Raw genomic sequence first — 6,000 nt, forward strand, 5'->3', positions numbered from 1 at the left:
AGTTCACAATGGTTGAACTGAGCAGAAAAATTGGTGAATTTCCTGCATATGTTTTTTCACCATGATTTATTTTCTCTTTTTCCATTTTTAATATTTTGAATTAATCTAACGGGATAGTAGGGAATTGATAGACAGCAGAGGAAAGATTTTCCTCGGTATTCAAAGTACAGTCTGAAAATGAGGACCAGTGGGGTCTTCATGTGCAGCTTATTCTAGGAATGAGAAAATAGGAAACAATGCCTTCTATGTCAATGATTTGGGAAATACCATGTTAGAGTGTGAAAGAATTCACTATTCAACATAAAGGCTTTAATAGCTTTCTAATAGCTTTGTAATGTTGGTAACCAACATTAGAAAAAATGTATAATGCAGTAGTAAAATAGAAGTCCTTTGTATGACTACCTAAATTCTTGTCTTTTTTTTAATAGCTATAAAATTCTGAATTTTAAAAAAAATTTTATTGTGAACATACTGTACAGAAGGTTTACAACTACATGGGCAAGATAATGAGTACATTTCTTATCAAGCATTGTAGCCTCCTCCTTTGTTTACCCTTCAGATACCTTCCCAGCCTCCTCCTACCTCCCACCCAATCGTCCCCCCACACCAAAGTTGTAAAGTTCGTTTTCGACATTACAACTTGTACTGCTCATTGTTGCAACGGATCCATCTGTATCCTTATTTAAACGAATTGCTTTTCCCCATCCCCTCCTCAAATTATATCGACATCAAATACAGTGAAAGCAGGGGTTATATTGTGGGGGAGGGACATACAAAGCAACAAAGAAATAATCTTTTATATGCGTTAGAAACAAATGCATGAAAGGAAAAAAACCTTTTAAATACATATCTAAGATTTCATTTTCCTAACATCACCTTATCTGACCTTCTCTGATTGAGTCATACATATACTAGATATTGAAAATAAGGGAAACCATGGGATCTATGTTTCTTTGGGCTTGGCTGACTTCACTTAATATAAATATTTCCAAGTCTTTCCATTTCCGAACAAATGCGGAAATGTCAATCTTTCTGATGGAGGCATAGAATTCCATTGTGTATATATACCACATTTTCTTGATCCATTCATCTACTGAGGGGCATCTGGGTTGGTTCCATATCTTAGCTATGGTAAATAATGTTGCAATAAACATAGTTGTGCTGGTAGGTTTAGTGTGGTCTTGTTTGTAAACATTTGGGTAAATGCCCAAAAGTGGGATTGCTGGGTCATAGGGGAGCTCTATGTGAAGTTTTTTCAGGAACCTCCATATTGCTTTCCAAAGTGGTTGAACAAGTTTACATTCCCACCAACAATGAAGTAAGTTTCCCTTCTGTCCACATCCACTCCAGCATCTGTTGTTGTTAGAGTTCTTGATTTTTGCCATTTTAACTGGAGTGAGGTGTTATCTCAATATTGTTTTGATTTGCATTTCTTTTATGGCCAGGAATGTTGAGCATTTCTTCATGTGTCTATTGGCCATCCTTCTTTCTTATTCAGAGAAGGTTCTCTTAAAGACTTTCGCCCACTTATATAATGGGCAGTTGTTTCTTTGAGGATTTATTGTTGGGGGAATTAATTTTTTGAGTTCCAAGTATATTTTAGATATGAGACCCTTGTCTGTTGTATGGCTAGTGAAGATCTCCCAATCGTTTGGCTTTCTATTGATCTTGCTAGCTATGCCCTTTGCCATACAGAAGCTCTGCAAATTTATGCAATTCCATTTGTCCAACCTTTCTTTGATTTGTTGTGTTTCCGGGTCTCTATTCAGAAAATTTGGGACTGAGCCAAGGAGACCTAGGGTTTCTCCCATTCCATCCTCTAATGTTTTCAGAGTGTCTGCTTTGACTTCGAGGTCTTTGATCCATTTGGAGTTGATTCTGGTGTAGGGTGATACATAAGAATCTAGCTTTAGTTTTCTACAAGTAGTTAAGCAATTTTGTCAGCACCATTTACTGAAGAGGCTGTCTTTGTTCCATTGTATTGTTTTAGCTCCCTTATCGAAGATTAGATGGCTATAGGTCTGTAGGTTCATTTCTGGGTTTTCAATTCTATTCCATTGGTCCTGAGGTCTGTTCTTATGCCAATACCAAGCTGTTTTGATTACTATGGCTTTATAGTAGAGTTTGAAATTTGGTATTGATATTCCTCCAGGAGTGTGTTTTCCGTTGAGGAGCGTTTTTGCTATTCGGGGTCTTTTATTGTTACATATGAATTTTTGGATTGCCTCTTCTATTTCCTTGAAGAATGAGGTTGGAATTTTGATAGGTATCACGTTAAATTTGTAGATAGCCTTGGGAAGTATTGCCATTTTCACGATGTTAATCTTTCTAATCCAGGAGCATGGGAGGTTTTGCCATTTTTTAAGTTCTGTGTTGATTTCCGTTTTCAAGATTTTAAAGTTTTCATCATAGAGGTCCTTCACTTATTTGGTAAAATTAATTCCAGGTATTTTATTTTTGTGGAGCTATTACAAATGGAGTTGCTTTCCTAATTTCAGCCACACTTTTCTCATTGTTGGCATACAGGAAAGCCATTGATTTATGAGGGTTAATTTTTTACCCTGCTACTTTGCCAAAGTTTTGAATCAGCTTGAGTCATTTGGGAGTGGAGTCTATGGGATTCTTTAAATACAAGATCATGTTGTCTGCAAAGAGGGAGAGTTTTGTTTCTTCTTTCCCTATTTGGATTCCCTTTATGTCTGCATCTTGTCTTATTGCTGTAGCTAGGCATTCTAATACCAGAATGAAGAGAAGTGGAGAGAGTGGCATCCTTGTCTTGTTCCTGAGTTAAGAGGAAATGGCTTTAATTTTTCACCATTAAGTATAATGCTGGCTGTAGGTTTGTCATATACAGCCTTTATTGTATTGAGGAATGTCCCATGGATTCCTAATTTTTCCAATACCTTCATCATAACGGGGTGTTGGATCTTGTCGAATGCTTGTTCTGTGTCTATTGAGAAAACCATGTGGTACTTACTCATGCCCCTCTTGATGTGATGAATAATATTAATTAATTTGCGTGTATTGAACCAGCTTTTCATCCCTGAATTGAATCCTGTTTGATCGTGGTGTATAATTTTTTGGATGAATTGTTGAAGTCGGTTGGCCAAAATATTGTTGAGAAGTTTTGCATCAATGTTCATCAAAGAAATGGGTCTATAGTTCTCTTACTTTGATGAGTCCCTGCCTGGTTTGGGGATGAGGGTTTTGATGGCTTCATAGAATGTGTTCGATAGTGAGCTTTTTCTTTCAAATTCATTGATGAGTTGAAGGAGAATTGGTGTGAGCTCTGCTTTGAAGGAATTGTAGAATTCCGCTGTAAAAACATCTGGTCCTGGACTTTTCTTTGCTGGAAGGTCTCTCTTATTGCTGTTTCTATTTCAATGCTTGATATGGGCCTATTAAGCTGGTTTAATTCATCTTCGTTTAGTTTTGTCATGTCAATATTTTCTAGGAAAAGGTCCATTTCTGTCAAGTTCTCAAACTTATTAGCATAAAGTTTTGAGGAGTATTCCCTTATAATGTTCTGAATCTTGGTTGTTTCCATGGTGATGTTTCCATTCTCATCTCTGAGTTTATTTATTTGGGTGTGTTCCCTTCTTTTTTTGATAGATTTGCTAAGGGTTTGTCAATTTTTTAATTTTTTCAAAGAACCAACTCTGTTTCGTTGATTCTTTCTATAGTTTTTTTTTGATTGTAATTCATTTAATTCTGATTTAATTTTAATTATTTCTTTCCTCTAATGGATTGGGGTTTATCTTGCTGCTCTTTTTCAAGGAGGTTTAAATGTGTCACTACATTGTTGGTTTCAGATCTCTCCAGTTTGATGATGTAGGAGCTCAGAGGTATAAATTACCCTCGGAGTTTTGCTGTGTCCCAGAGGTGCTGGTCATTTGTGTGCTCATTTTTGTTGAATACCATGAACATTTGAATTTCCTTTCTAATCTCTTCCATGACCCACTCGTGATTCATCAGTGTGTTGTTCAGTCTCCATGTGATACCGGACTTTCTTTGGTGGCTTTTGGTGTTGAGTTCTAATTTTATTCCTTTGTGTTCAGAAAGAATGCAAGGTATAAGTTCAATGTTTCTGATTTTAGACAAGTCTGCTTTGTGGCCTAAAATGTGATCTATTTTGGAAAATGTTTCTTGTACTGCTGAGAAAAACTTGTATTCTGATGCTGCTGTGTGAAATATTCAACTAGATATATCAACTAGATATTAAATCTAGTTGATATATGCAGTTGTTTAGGTCTGTAGTTTCTCTGTTGAGTTTTTGCTGAGTTGATCTATCTAGTGGGGAGATTGTTGTGTAAAAATCCCTAACAATTAATGTCTTTGTATTTATATGGGGATTTGAGGAAAAGTAGTGTTTCTTGGATATATGTGGGTGCACCATTGTTTGGCAGGTAGATATTTAGAATTTAATATCGTCTTGAAGGAGAGATGCCTTTATTAGTATGTAGCAACCTTCTTTATCTCTTCTCACGAATTTTAATTTGAAGTCTCTTTTATCTGATATTAGAATTGCAAATCTCGACTGTTTATGGGGGTTGTTTGCTTGGTAAATTTTGTTCCAACGTTTAACATTGAAAATGTGTATGTTTTTATGGGCAAGATGTGACTCCTGAAGGCAGTAGATAGAAGGATCTTGTTTTTTAATCCAACTAGACAGTCTATGTCGCTTAATTGGAGAGTTCAGTCCGTTAACATTAAGAGAAAGGACTGAGAGGTATTTTGGAATTCCTGCCATGTTATCTACCTTCTTGGGGGCTGCAAAAACTGGGTTCTTCCTATGGTTCTTGGATTCTCAGTTTGGGTGCAGTTTTTTGGCCTTTATTGTGGTCTTGTTGGTTTTCTATGTGTAGGACATTTTTAAGAATCTTTCGTAGGGCTGGTTTGGTGGAGATGTATTGTTTCAATTTTCCTTTGTTATGGAAGGTTTTTATTTGGCCTTCAGTTATGAAGGAGAGTTTAGCTGGGTGCAGTATTCTTGGTTGATAGTTGTTTGTTTTTAGGGCGTGGCATACATCATTCCAGGCTCTTCTTGATTTGATTGTCCGTGCTGAGAAATCTGAGGTGATTCTAATTGGTTTCCCTTCATAGGTGATTAATCTTTTCTCCTTGACAGCTTTAAGGATCTTTCCCTTGCTCTATGTTGATCCTGTGGATTATAAAGTGACAGTGGGATGTCCTATTCTGGTCTGGTCTGTTGGAGTTCTAAAAGCTTCTTGTATCTGAATAGGCCTATCATTTTGCATGTTTGGGAAGTTCTCTGCTAGGATCCTGTTAAACAAATTTCCTAGGCCATTAACTTCTGTTTCCAGGTGCTCCTCTACACCCATTATCCTTAGATTAGGCCTTCTGATGGTGTCTTCCAAGTGTTGGATAGATCTATCATATTTCTTGGACTTGTCTTGGATGGTTGTATGTTCTTTCTCTATAATATCTAGGCTGTCTTCAATCCCTGAGATTCGATCATCTGCATTGTCTAACCTGCTATCAAGTCTTTCTACTTTGTTTTTTATCTCTTTTCCTTCTAATTGGTCAGCTTTGATGGCTTCAAATTCTTTGTTGAAGCTTTGTTTTAGATCTTGTATGAACTTCTTTACCTCCTTAATTTGATGTTCAGTGTTTATTCTCAGATCACTTAGTTGATTGGGTATGGTTTCCTTGGACTCCCATTCCTTCTGTTGGGTTCCATTCAGCATTCCCTTTGTGGCATCCCTGACTTCCTTCAGCTCATTGTTAATGGATTCCATCAATGCCTTTAGTGATCTTTGTGTATTCTCTTCCTGTTTTCTCAATTCCTCTATTACTCTTTGATTAGCTTCCTCCCGTTTGTGGGACTCCTGTAGTTCTCTTTGAGTGCTTTCAGCCTGCTAACGCAGTTCCTGCCTTTCTCTTTGAGTATTCTCAAGCTTCTTACGCAAATCCTATAACAGTTTTTGAGTAGCTTCCTCATGCTTATGATATTCCTGTATAAACTTTTGGATTGCCTAC

Source organism: Dipodomys merriami, unplaced genomic scaffold (genome assembly GCF_024711535.1).
Source record: "Dipodomys merriami isolate MVZ:Mamm:240054 unplaced genomic scaffold, mDipMer1.0.p SCAF_773, whole genome shotgun sequence".
NCBI classification, from domain to species: Eukaryota; Metazoa; Chordata; class Mammalia; order Rodentia; family Heteromyidae; genus Dipodomys; species Dipodomys merriami.